General features: G+C 54.6%; 4 non-coding genes across 4 annotated transcripts; all 4 read right to left on the bottom strand.

Annotated features, from left to right (window-relative positions):
* Positions 1-349: 349 nt before the first annotated feature.
* TRNAQ-CUG lies at positions 350-421 on the bottom strand. Its single transcript has one exon. It is a non-coding gene; the product is annotated as a tRNA-Gln (tRNA).
* Positions 422-5,707: 5,286 nt separating this feature from the next.
* TRNAF-GAA lies at positions 5,708-5,780 on the bottom strand. The gene has a single exon. It is a non-coding gene; the product is annotated as a tRNA-Phe (tRNA).
* A 2,739-nt stretch (positions 5,781-8,519) lies between these two features.
* On the bottom strand, positions 8,520-8,601 carry TRNAS-AGA. Its single transcript has one exon. It is a non-coding gene; the product is annotated as a tRNA-Ser (tRNA).
* Positions 8,602-20,575: 11,974 nt separating this feature from the next.
* On the bottom strand, positions 20,576-20,649 carry TRNAT-UGU. The gene has a single exon. It is a non-coding gene; the product is annotated as a tRNA-Thr (tRNA).
* Positions 20,650-21,152: the final 503 nt, after the last annotated feature.

Here is a 21,152-nt window from a genome sequence, read left to right as displayed (position 1 = left end):
GGCTCCAGCCTGGGACTCTGCCTCCCTCCTGCCTAGCCCTGACTATGAAGCCTGGCCCTGGCCCTCCTTCCTTCAAGTGCCAGGTGGGCAAGAGGTAACATGTGGCTGCAAGCAACATGGCTAAACTTGTGGGCCTCATGTGAAGCAGCAAGAATCCCAACCACCTGGTCAAACCACAGGCATCAAGGTAACAAGTTCTAGAGCCCCCAACCAATTTTGGCCATCACGACCCAAGACCTGGCTCCAGTGGGCAAGTCACCCAGCAGGAGGGGAAAGATTTGCTCTTGCACAGCTGGAGACAGGGAAGTTGAGCACTGTGAGCTCCAGGGCTTTACCACAAACCAACACAAAGTCCCACTGAGAGTTGAACTCAGATTGCAGGATTCAGAGTCCTGAGTGCTGCCCATTACACCATGGGACCAGCTCATACTTCCTTTGCTGCACATCGGTGACCCTCACAGGGCTGGCTCATGTAAGGGACTGTTGGCCCCTTACTAAAACTTAGTGAGGGGTTTGGTTGGCTAGTTCCCAGTCCCAATAGAAGGGAGAAGGGTTGATGAGAAATCAGGCTCCTGAGACTGACTGTCCCCAGGGGCAATGGGGAGAGGCCAAAGCTCCAAGTTAGCCGCACTGACAGGCCAGGCAGTGTAATGAGGGAGTCACCAGGCCAGGGAGTCCCATCCTCCATGGGAGCTGGAACTGCCTGGGCCAGAGTGGGGCAGAGCTAAGGAGAGAGCAGGAGCCCGAGAAGAGCCGGGGAGCAGAGCTGCACCAGCCGGGGAGAACCAGAGCAGATCTGTGCTGGGAGCCGAGCCGCAGCAGCACGAGCCGTAGAAGCTGCCCAGGGAGCAGATCTGTGCTGGGAGAAGAGCTGCAGCAAGCGGAGCCAGAGGAGCAGCCCAGGGAGCTGGAGGCAGAGCCGCAGCAGTACTGGGGCTGGAGGTGGGTGCAGGGAGCAGCGTGGGAGAGCGAGGGGGACCCTGGGCAGAAGGCCCAGTGCAAGGAGATGCCACCCCTCAAGAGATCTTGCAGGCCAGACTTTTGGGGGTGGGGGGATCATATCCCGTACATGGGGGCTGACACTGGGAACAAGGGCCTGTCACCTAGAGCATGTGGCCACTGCCAGAGCAAGTGTCCAGCCCGTGGTGTCCCTGCAGCACAGCCAGGGCCTGGGGAGGAGGCCTGGGACATGTGAGGGAGAGACTGTGACCTGCCCTGACCCTCCAGAGACGCTGGTTGTGATCTCCCTGCGCCACAGAACAGGGTGACGTGTTTTCCTTTCCCATCTTTCCTTATGTTTTACATTGATTGCTGGGTAATAAATGGTGTTTGCTTGAAGCACATGCAATGCGGAGTGGGTCAGGGAAGTGCCCAGAGTGGGGACCCTGTAGCCCTGTTCAAGTGATCATGGCAAGATCGGGGGTCATCAAACCCCCCAGGATTCCTGGGCCCAGCCTTGTTGGGGTTACGAGGTCTCTGCCACACAGGAGAGTAGAAAGAGCGTCCTTGGGGTCAGGCAGCCTCTGGGCTCAGATCCTTCACGTATAAGCCAGGGAAGTTCCCCACAGCAGTAGGACCAGAGCCCCCTTTACACTTGTCCTCTGTCCTCATTGCTTCTCTGCAGCTGCTCCCTCTCTCTCCCACACCCACCTCTGCTGCTCCCCCTCTGGGCTTTCTCAGCACCTGGCCCTACAGCGCTTCCTGCCAGCCAGAGACTGTGCTTTCTACGCCTGCTCCTGTGGATGTGGATGTGGCCTCTCTCCTGATTACAAAGGAACTGTTCCAGGAAATGGCCATGGCTTCTGGGAATCCGCATGTGGCTGTGAACAGTATTTGGCTCCTGGCACACAAGGCAACTTAAAAAGCTGAGCGCCCAGACAGGGGCTTGAACCCTGGACCCTAAGACGAAGAGCCTGATGCTCTACCAACTGAGCTACCTGGATTTGTTGAGAAAAATCTTCACCATTCACCACAAGAGTGAGCAGGCAGGCAAAACAGAGGCACAAAAAGTCCCCAAAACCCCTCCTCTTTTTCTGCACAGCCACTGTCTGTCAGCAGGATTCCTCCTCCTCAGGGAGACTAAATCTAAGCACCTAGACAGCCGGTCCGTCCGCTGCACCCCAATCCCTCAGGCCTGAGCCTCCCTGCCAAAGCCCTGCACCTGGCTCCAGAGAATTAAGTCTCACGTGTCACTGGGAACTCGACTTCTTGTGCCCAGAGAATCTCTGCCCCCTCAGTAGATGACCCAAGAAACACAGTGTCCGCCTTTTCCAAAGAAGTGTTGGAAGTGGTTTTTCTCACGTGGCCTAATGGATACGGTGTCTGACTTTGGATCAGGCAATTGAGGGTCCAAGTCCTTTTGTTGTTGTCTTTGTTCAGTTTTACCTTTGTGCTGAACGTCCTGCTCCCTTCAGGGCTGGAACCTCTTCTTGGCTGCTCAGGCCAATGCTCTGGCTTCAGCTAGAGCCCCGGGAAGGAGTTGGGGGTTGGGTGTCACAAAGGCTGGGGCATGAGCCCAAGGTGCTTCCAGTCTCGCCTTTGCCCTTCCTGACTTGCCAAAGAAAATGGGCGGCTGCCCGGGCTAGAGTGTGGAGCAGTTTCCCTCTTCCAAATGTGCCCCTGTCCCTGTGCTTGAGGGGGTTGCTACATAGCGCCTTGGGAGCCTGGGTGTTTCTCTGCTTCTCACCAGCTGGGGAAAAGCCTTTTGGGGAAAAATCTCCTTCCCCACTGCCAAAGTCAGCACCTTGAGTGGGAACGGTCAGAGGCTCCACCAGGGGGGCTGGTCCTGCTTTCCTACCATCTTCTGATGTTGGCCACAGAGCAACTGCCTGTGGGTGGCTTTCAGTGGGTGTTTGGCATTGCAGGGAGCAGGCTGGCCAGTGTCTTTGTGGCTGTCTGCTGGCCATGCATAGGCATGGTCCTGCCCTCCTCTTGCCCTGCCCTCGGTTGCTCTGTGGCTTTTAAACCTTCCCTTGGAGCTGTCAGCACCAGCCGCCTCTGCTCTAGGTGCCCAGAGGAGGAGAGGTGTGTGGGGCTCCAGCCTGGGACTCTGCCTCCCTCCTGCCTAGCCCTGACTATGAAGCCTGGCCCTGGCCCTCCTTTCTTCAAGCACCATGTGGGCAAGAGGAAGAGTGTGACAGCTGCAGGGACCAAAGTTGTGGACATCAGGTGAAGCAGCGAGAAACAACCAGCCGGTCAACCCGCAGGAATCTCTAGCCAGACTGTTAAGTTCTAGGACCCCAACCTATAGCGACCAATCCATTGAATCAACTGGACCAAAGACCTATCTCCAGTGGGCATCAGTCAGGGCTGTCTCCTGCAATTTTGCTGCCCCCAGTGGCGAAAAAAAAAGGCTGCGATCAGCGGCACTTCGGTGGCAGCTCTACCACCGACACTTCATTCTTCAATGGTGATTCAGCAGCAGGGACCTGCTGCTGAATTGCCGCCGAAGAGCCAGACATGCTCCCTCTCTCCATTGGCAGTCCCAAGCACCTGCTTGCTGCGCTGGTGCCGGCCCTGGCCTCAGTCACCCAGCAGGAGGGGAGCGGGGGGAACCTTACTCTAGTTCACCAAGAGAGAGGGTAGTCAAGCACATTGAGCTCTGAGGCTTTGCAGCAAACCTACCAAGAGGTCCACTAAGATTTGAATCCAGATTGCAGGATTCAGAGTCCAGAGTGCTGCCCATTACACCATGGGACCTGCTGCTAGGCCCTTTTCTGGACCCCTGTGACTCTCAGCTGGCTGGTTTGCACTCTGCACTTATTGCTTCCCACCAGCAGCTTCCTCTCACGGGACTCTCTCTCCTCCTCCAGCGACTGTGGTCCTGCTCTACCGGATCCCCGGGTCCTGCCCTGAGTCCCCACATCCCCCTGCTTTGTCTCCATTCCCTACAGGCTGCAAAAATGTCAGGGGAGGCCGCCCCCTCCCTTCACTCGGTGCTCCCGCTCATATCGGCCAGCTGGAGCCTCATCTCCTGGAACTCGGGCAGCTGTCGCTTGATCCGATCGTACAGTCACACGCTGACTGGCTCCCCTGCCTGGATGCTCTTGTGGAAATCCCACAGGCGACGCTGCAGGACTTGGCACCACTGGTTTCTTTAATGTTGCGGTGTTTGCCCGACCGCCGGAACAAAGCCGCCAACTCCTCCCACACCGACTCCCACCAATCCTCCTGGTTACCATAGAACCCTCTGATGCTTTCCTATTCTGCCAACACCGCCAGGCCTCACCCCCCTGCTCCTTTATCTTGCAAGCTCTGGATGTTCAGCTTCCAATGTCCTCTGCCCTGGGTCAGGGACAGGGGTGGTTCCAGCACCAGTGCCCCAAGCGCGTGCCTGTGACAGCAACCTGCAGGGGGGGCGGCTGCTGGTCGCTGTGAGGGTGGCAGTCAGGCAGCCTTTGGCGGCGTGCCTGCGGGAGGTCTACCGGTCCTGCAGCTTCAGCGGCAATTCGGCGGCAGGTACACCGAAGGCGCGGGACTGGCAGACCTCCCACACACATGCCGCCAAATCTGCATTACCAGAGGATCTCCCGCAGGCATGCTGCTGAATCCGCCTTGCCAGCAGACCTCCCACAGGCATGCCACCGAACCTGCGTTACCAGAGGACCTCCTGCAGACATGCCGCCTAATCTACGTTACCAGAGGACCTCCCTCAGGCATGCCGCTGAATCTGCGTTACCAAAGGACCTCCTGCAGACATGCCGCCGAATCTGCGTTACCAGAGGACCTCCAGCAGGCATGCCGCCGAAGGCTCCCTGACTGCTGTGCTTGGGGTGGCAAAATACATAGAGCCGCCCTTGGTCAGGGAATTGCCCACATTGAGCACACGGTGAAAGCTGCGTGATCCGAACAGTCCATTGGCACCACCCTGCACTGGGTTGTCGACGTGCTCTCCTTCACAGAAATCCGGTCAGTGTGACTCCTGGCCTGTCCCCCAGAAAGGTGTATCCCCTCTGTGGCTGGAGTGAGCTCCTCTGACCTCACTACAGACCTGTGCCAGGTAGTGCTCATTGCACAAACATTTCCTCTGACAGTTGGGAAAACGGGACCAGTGGTCCTCAGGCCAGCTGACACAATTAAAATCCCCCCCTGCCCAGACCAAACATCGTGTTGTCCAGAGGAAGGGAGCTAGTCCCTTCCATTGATCTTCCCGTTCACGCCTTAACAGGGAACCATACACACTTTCCACAGAGCACAAAATCTACCAGTAATGCCCTCCAGCACCTTCTGTGAAAAACAAGACTACAACCCCATGGTTCTTCCCTGGCCAGGAGGACCAGAGAGATGGGCCCTTCCTCCAATCACCCTCTGCCCATCATGCTACCCTAAAGTCATGAATGTGCATGGCACTGGGCATCAAGCACCTCCTCCTGGGCCCCCAAACCCCTGCCATCTTCCACATGGCCACTTTTACAGATGCCCCTTCCCTGGTACTGCCCTTGCTCAGCTGCACAGAGGAGTTTTCATCCCCAATCCCTGCCTAGCAGCCCTCTGGCACCATTCCTGAGGGCTGCCTTGCCTCACTCTTTTCCTGAGATATTGAGAAAGACAGCTCTCATCCTTAAAGGTCAGGTGGGCCAACTAGCAGAAGAAGCCCACACTATCTTTTCCTACTGCAGAGCCCAAGCTCAGGGACTCACCTTGGGTGCAGGGACTGCTGTGCTCCCAGAAAACAAGCCAGCACTGCACAAAGAGGGATCAAAGGGCCCACCAAAGCCTGGGATTGAACCAGGGACTTTTAGATCTTCAGTCTAACACTCTCCCAACTGAGTTACTTTGGCAGCTATAGAGCAGCATTTTGGCCTGTTGCTTCTCTGCCTGGGATGTTTTTGCAGCAGTTGCACACAAAAAGGACGTCATTGTGAGCAGCCCTTGAAGGCAAGAGTCACTTTTGCCTGCCTTGCTCAGCTTGACTTGCTTCCTCACCCTATTCCTGCCTGAGTTCCGGGTTGACCTGGTGGCAGAAGAGGACTGGGGGCCAGTGGCAGGGGCGGCTCCAGGCCCCAGCACACCAAGTGCGTGCTTGGGGCGGCAAGCCGCGGGGGGGCGCTCTGCTGGCGCCGCGAGGGCGACAGGCAGGCTGCCTCCCACAGGCGTGCCTGCGGAGGGTCCGCTGGTCCCGCAGTTCCGGCGGGCCTCCCACGGGCGTGCCTCCAAAGCCACGGGACCAGCGGACCCTCTGCAGACAAGCCACCGAAGGTAGCCTGCCTGCCATGCTTGGGGCGGCAAAATGCCTAGAGCCGCCCTTGGCCAGTGGACCGTGGTGAAAGTTGAGCTGGACCCTGAGCTAGACTAGCTAACTGTTGGTTGCATGAGAGACACTGTCCCAAAGCAGGACTAATGCTTAGAGCTGGTTATCAGTGATTTCAAATCTGTTGGTCTGCAGCAAGACTCTCCATTGAGTCTTAACCAGCTCTGTTATTACACAGGGAAGAACAAAAGAGTCAAATGGGGCCTGGAACCCTTAGGAAGAATCCACCCCACCAAGTACAACACTTGTCGCTACCTGCTCTCAGCTGCACTGAGAATGTTTTGGGGTCACTCCTTGCCTGTATCAACCTAGGGGGTCTTGGAAAATTATAATTAACAGGTGCTCCAGTGGCGCAATTGGTTAGCCCACAGTACTTATAGGGCAGTGCTGAGAGGAGCTATGCTGAGGTTGTGAATTCAAACCTCACCTGAAGCACTGGTTTTCATTAGCCAAGTGGTGTCACTCCCTCATTTGGCCCTGTGGGATGTAAAATTCCAGCCCTGGGACACTGAGGAGGGGAGGAGGCAGAAATGCCCCTTTCACTTATTACCTCCTCTCCAGAGCACAGGTGAGAATTTACAATCCTTTCTCTCCCCCAGCCCCTGTGCCAGGATCCCTCAAGCAGAGCCTGGAGTCCTGCCCCTGGCGTCTGTACTATTGACAAAGACTAAGTGACAGGGACAAAACACTCAAATCCCGCCTGGTGCGGGGAGCCAGGTTTGCTCTTCAAATTCTGTCGTTGGTACGTTTCCAGGCCTGGGAATGTCCCACAACAGCATTTAATGGGAAGCTGCCTGCAGAACAGTTACACTGCACAGAGCTCCTGTGGAGGAGGGGTGGGAATTAGTAACATTTTGAGGATCGTTTAGGAAATGAGCCTTTGCTGACAGGGTTTGTCTCTGTTCATATTTCACCTTCAGGTGTTATGTTGAGGGATCTTTAGTGTATTTTTGTGAGGTTAATAACTATCTCCTCAACTTTATTTACTCAACTTAAAAATTGGTGTCACCTGATTTTTGCATCTCCCTGTGACAATACAACTGACACGTGTGGCTTTCTACAGGGGGTCATGATGTTATAGTTGGAGAATTCAGTCTCTGTACTTCTAGAGGAGGGGGGTGTTGCTTTTTTACAGCTGCCTCACGTCCAGGCACACTGGGCTATTAGCTGCACCCACTGTCTTTGCCAGGGGCCCCTGCTGAACCCTGGGCGGCTGCACTGCCGTCCTGGGGTGACTCTGCAGGGGGAGAAGCTGCTGTGGAGCAATGTCGAGCAGGTGCAGGAAGGAGACGGGGTCACTATTCACATTCTGACCTGCACAGTTTTCCAAATTTGGGAATAGATTCATAGATTCATAGACTTAAGGTCAGAAGGGACCATTATGATCATCTAGTCTCACATCCTGCACAATGCAGGCCACAGAATCTCACCCATCCACTCCTGTAAGAAATCCCTGACCTATGTCTGAGTTATTGAAGTCCTCAAATCGTGGCTTAAAGACCTCAAGGTGCAGGGAATCCTCCAGCAAGGGACCCCGTGCCCCATGCTCCAGAGGAAGGCGAATGTCCGAGAACAATTCTAAGGGGAAGGTGAATGCAGAGCAATGACACTGGCGTTGCCCAGACTTCCAATGGGGGCAGCGTGGAAATTAATAATGGGAAGATCATTTGTGAAATTAGTCGTCACTGACAAGATTTGTCTCTGTTCCTATTTCACGCTGTGGTGTTAGTTAGAGGAATCAGTACAGATTTTTACTATATTAATTAAACACTTAATTTTATTTACCCAAGCCAAAAACTTAGTGTCACTTATTTTTTCTCTGTCCTAGCAAGAATGAATTGAATGTTGTGACTTTCTGGAAAGTGCAGCGAGATTAAATGTGGGAAATTCAGTCTGTGTGTTTGTGAGCTGATGTTTTCCTCTCACAAGTCAGTGCCTGCATTGAAATACCAAGAGGGATCTAAGGGCTGGTGTACGCTGGGCACTTCACTGGCAGAGCGACGTCTCTCAGGGTGTGACCCACCCCCAAACCCATAGAGTTAAGGTGACCTAAGCCCGGGTTAGATAGTGCTAATTAAAAGGAAGAATTGTTCTGTCTATGCAGACATTACACAGATGGGAAAACCCCACCAGTCACTGTCTACTCCAAAGTGCTATAGCAGTGCCAGAGCAGCATTTTAAGTGTAGACAGAGTGAAAATAGATCTGGCTCCAGTTTGCACTGTGGATGCTCAGGAACTAAGCCTACAGTAATAACAACAACAAGCTTTCGTAGTTGGCAGGATTTGAACCTGCGCAGGGAGACCCCAATGGATTTCTAGTCCATCGCCTTAACCACTCGGCCACAACTACTTGATGCATACTTTTTTTATTACATGATGATTCTGTTCTCACTGAATTGTCACTTCAAATTGCTCAGACCAGCTTCCCCAGCACACTCATGACTGCACATCAGTGTAAGTGTGTCCTTGGGTGAACAGTGAGAATTCCTGCCCATTTCCCTTCCGGCTGGAGCAGGATGAGAGTGTGTCTGTGTGAATGACATTGCTGTAGATTGTTGTTCATTCCCCACTCTGACAATTCAGACAGTCCCTTTCCTAGTCAAATCTCCAGCACATCGTTCCAATAGCAGGTGGCAGGATTTCTCTGGGGCACTGAAATATTTCTGGGGGCTGGTGCGTGAACTCAGCCTTGCATTCCACCCTTGATGTTTCATGGACTAACTACAGCAGCAGAAAGAAAGAGCCGAGCCAATATCTCCCTGGCAGGGATGCAGGTGCTACGTCCCCTCTGTCTGACCATCGCCACTGCAGGAGAGAAGGGTTCACTGGAATCGAATGCCCTGGCTCAGAGCAGAGACACAGGAAGATGTTGCTGTTCATGGATCTGTGCAAAGGAAATTGTGTCTCTGTGTGAAATTGAGGCGGGAAATGAAACATCCACATGGTGGCCCAATGCTCTAGGGAATGTGGGTGAAGGACTCGGGCTGAGAAATGATCTAACAGGGGTTTGTATCAATTTATTGCCCCGATTAAAATCTATGGCTAAAAGGCAGCCACTGTTGTTAGTACTTGTACCTGTGTAGGGACACCCCAGTGGGTGTCAAGTCCATTGCCTTCACCAGGGGCAGTCAATTATTTTATCAAGGTACAAATTTCTTGGCGAAGGCCTAGACTCCAGAGAAAACAATACACTGCTGATAAGAAGAAGTACATAAAAAGATTTTGCAGCCACCATGGGCATAACTATGATGTGTCGTGTTTCACTCTTTATACCTGGCGCCACCTCCTTTCCCTTTAGCCTTGTAGTTGACCAAGGGCAAAGCTGAACATCTCCTCAGATACCAGGGAGTGTTTATGTCCATTCCTGTGAGCTACACAGGGGTTTGATGTTGCTGCTTTCAGTCCTCCGGCTCTGCCGGGATAAGGAACAATTCAGGCTGTCACTGAACTGAAGGAGGAAGATCAGTTTGTGACAGGGAGAGGGACGCCTCCTCTTAAAGGTGTTTGTCTGGCTGGCAGCCCTGGTCCCCAGGTCTCGCCCGTGGGGCTCCGGCAGTTTTGGGACCGGGTCACTCCCTTGGCCACACCGGCCACCCCCAGGCGCTTCCCCCCAGGGGCCCCGTCAGTGCAGCGGAGCTGAGCAGCATCTGCCTGCTCGTTCCAGTGGCTGCCGGCCCCTCCGCATGGCAGGGCAGGGTGGGTCTGTACCTCCGCGCACTGCTCCCGCCCCGAGCCCCTGCAGCCAATGGGACGCTGTGGGGATGATGCCTGGGGGCAGCAGAACATGGAGGCCCCCCAGCCTGCCCTGCTTTGGAGCCCCAGGTAAGCGCCACACCCCTGACTCCCTCCGAGAGCCTGCAACACCATCCCCTCCCCACATACCCCCTCCTCCCCGCAAACTCCCTCCCAGAGCCTGCACCCCGGTCCACACACGCCTGCCCCCAACTCCCTCCCACAGCCTGTGCCCCCTCCCTCCACACAAACCCTCCCGCCTGCCCCAATCTCCCTCCCAGAGCCTGCACCCCCACCCCTCCTCCTGTTCCCCCACCCCCTGTCCCAGCCCAGAGCCTGCACCCAGCACCCAAACTCCCAGAGCCATACAAGGAATTTTTGTGCCCGAGGCAAGGGCCAGCTCCAGGCTCTTTGGCTGCGGGTCCTTGAGTTCCTGTCAGAGGGAAGGACCTGCCACTGAATTGCCACCGCCGCTTCATTCATCCTTCGGTGGCAGTTCAGCAGCGGGTCCCTGAGTCCCTCTCGGAGAGAAGGACCCACTGCCGAATTGCTGCCGAAGAAGTGGCAGCAGTAGAGCTGCCGCCGAAGTGCCGCTGATCGTGGTAGAGCTGCGCCCCTCCACTTTGCGCACCCGAGGCAAGTGCCTCACTCGCCTCGCCCATGTTACAGCGCTGCAAACTCCATCCCAGAGCCTGCACCCCAGAACCCCTACCCCACCCAAACTCCCTCCCAGAGCCTTAGGCAGGTGGAGGGTGGAGTTTTGGGCAGTATGAGTGACATTATTGGCCCACTGGGAGGACTGGAGGACTGGCACCGGCCCTAAGGTAAATTGAGGTTGAGACCCTGCTTTAAGGGATTGGAGCAATGCTGGAGAGACTGACGGGCAGGGAGCTGGGGAGCTGTGTGTGCTCCAAGGAGAGTTGTTGTTGTGCTCTGGTGACACAGAGCGGGGGTGGGGAGTTTGTAAGCTGTGGTGTTTGTACAGAGAGAAAGTTTACTAACCCCCAGGTTAAAAACTGGCCCTGCTCTGGGCTATACATGACACTCTTTGTTGAGAGTATAGCTCAGTGGGTGAATGTTTCGCTGCAGCGTAATGGCTTCCTAGCTCCAATCCAAGTGATTCCCTTTAAAAACTTTTTCGAATAAAAATCGATTTCCAGACCCATCTCCAGTATGTTCAGGAGTTCTCTGAATGGGGGCGGGGGGTTGAAATGAATTTAAACTCTCAGCATTTTCCTGTGCAAATGAATAAAGACCTAGCAGAGCTGTCCAGCAGCTGAAATCAGTTCCTCGGCGTCTCTAAGAGGGACACTTGGTAGCTGAGGCATGTGGGACACCTCTGTGGTGAGGACAGGTGAAAAAATGCTGGATTCAATGAAAGGTGAGACCATAGGAGGGGAAGGTGAATGGCAGCACCACACAGGGTCATAACACTCAGACACGGGGCTTCACTGTCACTGCCCCTGTGTTTTCCATCATTTCTATCCTAAGGAACACACCCTCCCCCTCCCCCACACACTGTCACACACAACCTTCTCCCCTTGAGCCCCATCCCACCCCTACCCCTCTCCCCCCACACGCCATGGGACACAGCCTCTCGGTGACTCACCCAGATGGGGGCTTGTCTCTGCATCTCCCCAACAGGGGAGCAGAGAGCCGAAAGGGCCACAGGAGACCAATGGAGCTAGGCAGGGATAGAAAGGACTTCCCCTCCGTTCTCTTCTCTTCTCTTCTCTTCTCTTCTCTAGAGTCCCGTTAATCTCACCCATGAGACGTTCCAGCACCGGGTGGGCTCAAAGCACCAACCTTCCCCTCAGCAATGGAAGGGGGAACCAGCTCTATCACATGGAAGGAGGCTCCCCACCTCTGCTGCTGCCATCCTGCAGCCTTTAATATGGATTTGTTTTAGCTAATGCAACCCCCACACTCCACTAATCCATCCATGAAACATGGAGACAAGCTCTTGTAGGTAGTGTCCAGTGGTGCAGTGGGTTAGTGCCCAGGACTTGCAGAGTAGGGCTGAGTGGAGTCATGCTGCGGTTGTGAGTTCAAACCTCATCTACAGCGCTAGTTTTCTTTAACCAAATAGCTTCTGCCAATCATTTTGCCTGCAGAAAATACAATTGCAGCTCAGAAGACACCGAGGTCCCCTTGCTTTACAGAGAGCAGGGCAGATTCCACAGATCTACCAGGCTCTGCTCTCCACCAGCCACCTGTGTCAGGAGGGGTCAGGCAGAGCCCAGAGCACTGCCCCCGACTCCCCCTCAGTCTTTGTTCCCCAAACCACCTGTGTGCTCACCCTCTTCGCTGTGAGACTCAAACCCTGCCTGGCTTTCTGTATGTCGGTGTGGTTTTCGTCTGTTGTGTTGATGTGCATGTGGGTCCTGTGTGATTTTGGTGGATGCCTTGTGTAGTTTTGTGTGTGTGTGTGTGTGTGTATGACTTTTGCATGCAGATTGTTTTTTGCTAAGTATTCTTTTGGTATGTGGTTTTTGTGCTTTCCTGTTGTGGGCTTTTGCTGTATTTTTGGTGTGGATTTGTTCTATGTTTTGTGTGGCTTTTCCCTTATGCACTGATGAGCTGCCAAAATAGTAACAACCGGTTCCCTCCTTCACGAGGGGGTCGTGCCCCATCCAACCCCCCATGTTTTTTGACACCCCCCCGGGACCCCTGACCCATCCCCCCCTTTCCCTGTCCCCTGACTGCCCTTTGCAGCCCCATTCAACCCCTCCTCTCATTCTTGATGGCCCCCCGGGACCCCTGCCCCATCCAACCACCCCTTCTCTCTGTCCCTGAGTGCCCCCAGCACCTCATCCAACCCCTGCTCCTTCCTGATTGCCCCCCGGGATCCTTGCCCCCATTCAATGCCCCTGTTCCCTGCCCTCTGACCGCCCTGACCCCTATCCACCCCCCCACAACCAAACAAATACCCCCTCCCTGCTCCCTGCCCCCTTACCACACTGCCTGGGGCCGGAGCTGTGGGGCCCGACTCCCCGGGCCAGGCCGGCACCGGGGCTAGAGCCGCGGGCCCCGACTCCTCGGGTCGGGCTGGCACCGGGGCCGGAGCCGCTCTGCCGGCACCAGGGCCGGAGCCTCGGGTCCAGAGCTGGGCTGGGTCCGAGCCGTGCAGCCGGAACCAGCCCGAGCCAGGGGTGCTTGGCTGGGGCACTCGGCCGGGGCCAGGGGGAGCCGTCCCGCCCGCACCCGGCTTACCTGCCTGTTGCTGCTGCTGCTGCTTTTTTCAGGCTTCCCGTGAACATTTGATTCGCGGGAAGCAGGAGAAGGGGAGGAGAAGGAGGGCGGATGATTCAGGGGAGAGGGGGAGGTGAGCTGTGGCCGGGGGCCGGGCAGACAGCTGCCCGAGCCTTTGTTAAATTTAAAAGCTTTTTAGAACCGGTTGTCCTGGAACAATTCTAATTTTAAATTTAACAACCGGTTCTTGCGAACCGGTGCAAACCGGCTGGAGCTCACCGCTGTGTATATGGCTCTGTGTGCTGTGTGGGTTTGGTTTTTGTTTATGTCTGTGTGGGCCTGTGCAATCTGTGATGTTCTCTTTCTCTCTATTTGTCTCTCTGTTTGTATCTTCATGTGTAAATTCACTGGAACTTTTCAAACTCTCCACAGCTTTGCCAATTTTCACCAGGAATTTTACTCATTAACAAATTCTCACTTGTTCCCTACCAGTTGGTGACCATCGCCCCAGGGGCCTGTCAGTCTCAGGGTCCTGATTTCCCATTGAACCTTCCCCCTTCTATTGGGACTGGGAACTGGCCAACAAAAAAAACCCCACTCAGATTTAGTAAAGGGCCAACAGTCCCTTACACAACCTGGGCCTGTGAGGGAGGGAGAGCTCAGTGGTTTGAGTATTGGCCTGCTAAACCCAGGTTTGTGAGCTCAGTCCTTGAGAGGGCCAATTAGGGATCAGGTATAAAAATCTGTCTGTGGATTGGCCCTGCTTTGAGCAGGGGGTTGGACTAGATACCTCCTGAGGTCCCTTCCAACCCTGGTATTCTATGATAGGGTCACCAATGTTCAGAGAAACCAGCATAAGCTGGTCCCATGGTGTAAGGGTTGGCATGCTGAAATCTGAGTTCAAATCTCAGTGGGACCTTGTGGTAAATCCCTGGAGATCCAAGTGCTTTCCTATCTCCAGCTGTATAAGAATGAGTTGTTTACCTTGTGCTGAGTGACTCATACCCACTGGAGCCAGGTCTTTGGTTGGAATGGGGTCTAGAAGTGGATATGGTTTGACTGGATGTTTGGGATTTCTGATGCCCACAAGTTTGGCCGTTGTGCTTTCTACCACACTTTTCCTCTTGCCCACATGGCGCTTGAAGAAAGGAGTGTCAGGGCCAGGTTTCATAGTCAGGGAAAGGCAGGAGGGAGGAAGAGTCCCAGGCTGGAGCCCAGCACACCTCTCCTCCTCTGGGTACCTAGGACAGAGGTGGCTGGTTCTGACAGCTCCAAGGGAAGCTTAAAAGCCACAGAGCAACCAAGGGCAGGGCAAGAGGAGAGGAGAACCATGCCTATGCGTGGCCAGCAGACAGCCACAGAGACACCCAGCCAGGCTGCTCCCTGCTCCCTGGCATGCCAAACCCCCACTGAAAACCACCCACAGCCAGCAGCTGATGCTTTGTGGCCAACATCAGAAGATGGTAGGAAAGCAGGGCCAGCCCCCCTGGTGGGGCCTCTTACCATTCCCACTCAAAGTGCTGACTTTGGCAGTGGGGCAGGAGATTTTACCCCAAGAGGCTTTTCCCCAGCTGGCGAGAAGCAGAGAAACACCCAGGCTCCCAAGGTGCTATTTAGCAAGTACCCTCCAGCACAGGGACAGGTGCACACTTGGAAGAGGGAAACTGCTCCACACGCTAGCCCGGGCAGCCGCCCATTTTCTTTGGCAAGTCAGGAAGGGCAAAGGCGAGACTGGAAGCACCTGGGGCTCATGCCCCAGCCTTTGTGACACCCAACCCCCACCTCCTTCCCTGGGCTCTAGCTGAAGGCAGAGCATTGGCCTGAGCGGCCTAGAAGAGGTTCCAGCCCTGAAGGGAACAGGACTATCAGGACAAAGGTAAAATTGCACAAGCACAACCACGAAGGGACTCGAACCCTCAATCACCTGATCCGAAGTCAGACGCCTTATCCATAAGGCCACGTGGTCACAGGAACAAAAAGCTTTCCAAGCAGTTATTTGGAAAAGGCAGACACTGTGTTTCTCAGGTCCTCTGCTGAGTTGGGCCGATACTCTCTGGGTACAAGAAGTCGAGTTCCCAGTGAGATGTGAGACAATTCTCTGGAGCCAGGTACAGGACTTTGGCAGGGAGGCTCAGGCATGAGGGATTGGGGTGCAGCGGACAGACCGGCTGTCTAGGTGCTTAGATTTGGTCTCACTGAGGAGGAGAAGGAGGAATCCTGCTGACAGGCAGTGGCTGTGGAGAAAAAGTGGGATGTCCAGGCTGCTCAGGTCTCCTTCTTCCAGCTCCTTATCTGGCTGAGCTGCTCCACTGGCCTGGACAAGTCCTCTGCATGCTCAGCAAATAGCTCAAGAGCCATTTCTGCCCAAACCTGTGCTGGCGGGTGAGCTTCTGTCTTCCCTGTCCCACCTGCGCTAGAGCAGACCACTAGATTGAGAGAGACAGTCAACAACTATTAAGGCTAAGATTATATAAAGGGGGTCACAGAATTTGTGACTTTCAGAGATCTCAGTGACATTTTCCACCTCAGCAAGACTGGAGCTGTCGGCCGGTGGGGGCCGCACAGCTATCAGCCACCAGTGTCGGAAGGGGCTCCAACAGGCCCATGCCACCACGGATGGACCCCACAGCTCTCAGCTACTGTGGGTGGATCCCAGAGCTCCCAGCCATGGCGGGTTGTGCCGATCGGGTGTCCGCACTAAGCTCAGCATCAATATGGTGATCCCGGGGAAGCTTGGGCTCCCCAGGTTGCCTAAGGAGGGGTGAACCGGCCCAGGTTGGGAACGGAGCAGGTCAAAACTCCCGTGCTGATCAGTAGTGGGGTCGCGCCTGTGAATAGCTGGTGGAACACGCTCCGCAAGGGACGTGGTTAATTCCCCATCACTGCCCTGTGTAAATCAAGACCGCAGCTCTTGCTGCAAGACACCTGGTGTCCCTGTTCCCCCTTCAGAACCTCTGGTACATGGTGCTTTCCTCCTCCCAGTTCAAGATCCCCATCATGTGGGTGCTCCCATCCAGGATCTCCGGTGGGTGTCTCTGTCCCCCACCCCGTGAATTAGCTCCAGTGTGTGGTTTCCCCTGCCTGCCCCCATCTGGGAACTGTGGGTGTCTCTGTTCCGCTTTTCAAGATCCGTGTTGCAGGGGGGCATCCCTCCCCCCAAGTCAGAATCCCCATCGTGTGGGTGCTCCCATCCCCCCCTCCAGGCTCTGCGGGGGGTGTCTGTATAAAAAGAGACTGTGTCTCACCCAGGCTACACTGCAGGGGCTATTCACAGGTGCAATCCCACTATTGATCAGCACAGGAGTTTTTACCTGCTCCGTTTCCGACATGGGCTGGTTCACCCCTCATTAGACAACCTGGGGACCCCAAGCTTCCCCGGGATCACCATATCGATGCTGAACTGAGTGCGGACACCCGATCAGCACAGCCCTCTGACCAGGCCAGAGAGAGTAGCAGGTTTCCCCTATTGTTTCCTGCTCTTGTGGACACCTGATCGGCACAGCCCCCTGCAGCCTAGAACTCCTGAGCTCAAGCAATCCGCCAGCCGCAGCCTCCCCAGGCGCTGGGATCACAGGCACCGGGATCACAAGCACCAGCCACAGAGCCTGGCTTGTTTTGCAGCTTGGCAGCTGGAGCTTTAAACTCTGCTTGTGAGCTCTGTGCCTGGGCCAGACGGGGACAGCCTGGGACTGGGAAATGCTCCTGCTCCCCCCGCCCCCGTCTCATGTCGAGCTGCAGGCGCCGCTGTCCTGCCAGGTAAGATCCCAGATGTTTCAGTGCCTCTTTCCCCCACCCAGGTGTCCGGGTACCTCTGCCCCCCATACAGAATCCTGGGTGTGTGGGTGTCCATCCCTCTGCAGAGGATCCCGGAGTGTGGATGCCTTTGTCCCCCCCCCACAAGATCCTAGGTGTGTGGGTGCCACTCTCCCACCCTAGAAGATCTCTGGTGGGTGGGTCCCCAGGGTGTGAGTGCTCCCATCCCCCGATACAGGCTGGGGGGGGGTATAACTGGCTCTCCCTGTCCTGCCCAGGCGGTGCTACAGCAGCTGTTCACAGGGGCAGCAACCCCACTGTCAACCTGCAGCTTTAACCTGCTCCAGGGGTGACCTACTTCACCCTCCTTTGGGAGCCCTGGGACCCCGAACTTCCCAGAATCACCTGATTGATGCCGAGCTTAGCACAGACACCGGCTCAGCATGGCAGGGAGCTGCCCTGAGCCCTGACAATCAGCTTCCCTCCGCCTCCTGCTGCACAGCGAGGATCCCACGCGAGAGGCTTCGTGCCCAGTTTGTTCAGGAGCGTCCCAGGCTCCAGCTGTAAACTCTGCTGGTCAGTTCTAGTCTTTGGCCACACGGGGGCGGCACTAACGGTCCCATCTAAACGCTGTTTGCGATCGACCCTTCGGATCGCAGATTGTAACCCGCGGGCAGATCTCTGAGTGCAGCCAAATCCTTCCCCAAACTGAACATTGAAGCAGCAGCTCCCGTTGGAAAGATCAAAATTTTTGCCTTTAAAAACAAGGAAAATGTCTACAGCGAGAGACTGAAGAAGCTCAATTGATTTCATTGACTGGAGGTTAAGAGGCGATTTAATCACTGGTTTAAATACGTTTTACAAATTCCCAGAGGGGGGGATATGTGATTTAAAGGGTTCTTTAATTCACCAGACAAAGATTGAACAAAGCCCCATTGGCTCGCAGTCGATGTCAGAAAATCCCAACTGGAAATGACCATTTTTTAACCGTGAGGCTAATTATCTAGTGGAACAAGCTCCGCAAGGGAGGTGGTGAATTCATCATCACTTGCAGTTTGTAAATCAAGACACCTGGTGTGTGGGTGTCCCTGTTCTGCGTTTCGGGATCCCTGGTACATGGTGCCTCCCTCCCACCAGTTCAGGATCCCCACAATGGGTGCTCCCATCCCCCCCTACAGTCTCTGCGGGGGAGGGGGAGTGTATAAAAAGAGACCGTGTCTCAATCTCTTGCCCAGGCTACGCTGCAGGGGCTACTCACAGGCGCGATCCCACTATTGATCGGCATGGGAGTTTTGACCTGCTCCGTTTCCGACCTGGGCTAGTTCACCCCTCCTTAGGCAACCTGGGGACCCCAAGGTCCCCATGGATCACCATATTGATGTCAAACGTACTGTGGAAACCGGATCGGCACAGCCCCCTGACCAGGCCAGAAAGAGCAGCAGGTTTCCCCTATTGTTTCCCGCTCTTGTTTTCTTGACTACTTTCTCCTCTGCACCAACTTGCTCTTTTGCTTTGTGAGCCTGGCTAGCTCAGTTGGCAGAATGTCAGACTTTCAATCTGAGGGTTCAGGGTTCAAATCCCAAGTCAGGTGATAAACTACTCACCAAGATCTTAAACTGTCTTGCTGGAGTCCTCCTTGATGTTACTTTTTCTCTGTAGGATTTTCCCTTTCCTCAGAAGGGTCTTTTTGTGTTGGGTTTGAAGGGGCAACTTCCTGACAGCCCCTCTGTCCTTGCAGATTGGAGGAATAAAGGCCTCTGGGCATAGAGCATGTTCCTTCCCTGCACACACACACATACAAACACACAGAATATCCCTAAGGAATTAGAATCACCTGCTGCCTTCCCCTGTCCTGCTGGATCCCCAAATGAAGATGCTCTTCAGCCTAAACCCAGGTCCCCTCTTTTCCCAGTGACCCTCAATCCCAACCCTCAGTCCCTCCTATGCTCACTGCTCCTCAGTCCCAACCAGAGCCTGCTCCTCTTCACCCTTCTCCTCTGTCCCAACCCACAGCCCCCTCCTATTCCCAGTGCCCCTCAATCCCAACCCACGGCTCCCTCCTTCCCTCCAGCAGCAGGTGCTTCAGACCCCTCAGGAAGATTTTCTTGCAAGGTTTCGTGTATGAGTCTGCATGTGAATTTTACAGTATGTTGGAAATAGGTTGGGTTGCTTGCCGAAATGATCACTTGTGGCTGGTGTTGGATTCCCAGTCTCCATGTTACAGGGGCAGGAGAAATAAAGGTTTGTTATCCTTGTTGTGTGAATCGAGGGCAGCACAACTGTGCTTGGCAGACCCCGATTGAGGGACTCACCCTCAATTCAATAGCACTTGCTAGGCAGGGGACAGGGGTTCCAAAGCCAAGTGGGTCAGGGTCTGGGTCCCAATACTAAAATGTAGGTGTTAGACCAACGTTAGGACAGGGGGTTGTGGAGGGATGAGTGAGTCCCTAGACAACATAGTGAGTACGGTGCCTTCTTATTTTCCCCCTTTTCTACCCAGGATGGCAGGTGAACTCTACAGAGGCACCTCTGGGCTTGCACTGACTAAGGACAACAGCTGTGAGTGGGGTGCAGAGAGGGGATGGCTCATGTTAAAGGACTTTTGGTTGCTGGACTTACGAACCGTAGGGAGAAAGACACTGCCCAGCTTATCTGGGGGGGTGGGTCTTTCCCTCGTGGTTTATGTTTATGTGTTGGGGCTGCTGACATGACTTCTGCTAACCCTGGGCTTACATTGCAGTGTAGACATATCCTGAGAGGGCATCTATACTGTGACAAAATCCCGCTGGCCTGGATGGTCTGATTTGGGCTCCTGGGGCTCAGGTTGTGGAGCTAAAAACTACAGCGTAGACATCTGGGCTCAGACTGGAGCCCAGGCTCGGAGACCCTCACCCCTCGTGGGGTCTCGGAGGCTGGGCTGAAGCCCAAGTGTCTATGCTGTAATTTTATAACCCTGCAGCACAAGCCTCACAAGCCTGAATCAACTGACCCAGGGTTTGAGAATAGTGACTTGGGTGTGTTAATGGCAGTGTAGACATAATGCTAGGCTATGTCCACACTGCAATGAAACACCCACGGCTGCCCCGTGCCAGTGCAGGCTCCCAGGCTAGGGCTGTGGGGTGGTACATTTGCAGCGTAGACATCTCGGCTCAGGCTCAATACCGGGCTCTGGGAGCCCTCAAGGTTGGGAGGGAGTTTAGCAAGCAAACAAGGTAAAATGGCAGTGGAGTATTACCCTGGACTCAATGGCATTTCTCCATTGGTCTGTCTGCTTTGGGGCAGGGACAATAACACGTCCTGGTGCATTCGTTATTTCAAAGGGCGGTTTAGGATTTTCATTCTCACACACGGTGCACAAAGCAGGACTCAACCCTCCGTGTAAACTAAATGAGCTGCCCACAGGTTCTGGCAGCCACAACAAGCCATTCAGTGTGAGAGCCCAGATCTGCCCCTGTCCCAGAGGAAGCAGGATCATCTGTGACAGGCTGGACCACTGACCTATCAGCTCTTAACTCCCAAACTTTCAGTAAGTCTGTTATCAGTGCCTGTGAGTATATTTTAAACAACCATACTGCGCTGGACCAAAGAGCTCTGTGTTTTGTCCTCCCACAGTAGCCAATACCAGGTTGCCCAAGAGTTAGTCAACAAGGCACCACTAGGAATTGAACCCAGGATCTCCTGTTTACAAGACAGGTGCTTTAACCAGCTAAGCCATGGTGCCTGCCTGTGGCAACAACACAGTGTCTGCCCACACCTGACTCCCTGCCATCCCCACTGGGGCCTAAAAAGCTTTGCTTCTGTTTGGATTCTGCAAAGCAGAGGAGCAGGTGAGGTTTTCCTTGCAAGGTGTGTGTGTGTGTGTGTGTGTGTGTGTGTGTGTGTGTGTGTGTGTGTGTGTGTGTGTGTGTGTGTGTGTGTGTGTGTGTGTGTGTGTGTGTGTGTGTGTAAATCTTTGGCCAGGTCTGCACTACAAAGTTATTTCAGCCCTCGCTCGGCAGCTTGTGGCTGGTGCACACACTGCAATGCCACGTCTGGTGACAAAATTGCCCTGTTTTGGTGACAAAATAAAACCACCTCGACGAGAGGCCTAGAGCTTTGTGCAGCAAACTTAAAGTGACAAATTGTCAGTGTAAATGCTGCTGGTCATTATATCACCATAACTGGTCTCCCCCAGTATCCCACAATGCCCGCCGTGAACTCACCTGCCCTGCATTCCTGCTACAG

The sequence above is a fragment of the Mauremys mutica genome, unplaced genomic scaffold, assembly GCF_020497125.1.
Source record: "Mauremys mutica isolate MM-2020 ecotype Southern unplaced genomic scaffold, ASM2049712v1 Super-Scaffold_100101, whole genome shotgun sequence".
NCBI classification, from domain to species: domain Eukaryota; kingdom Metazoa; phylum Chordata; order Testudines; family Geoemydidae; genus Mauremys; species Mauremys mutica.
The sequence above is the reverse complement of the archived record's forward strand: the minus strand, read 5'-3'. Positions and strand labels throughout refer to the sequence as shown.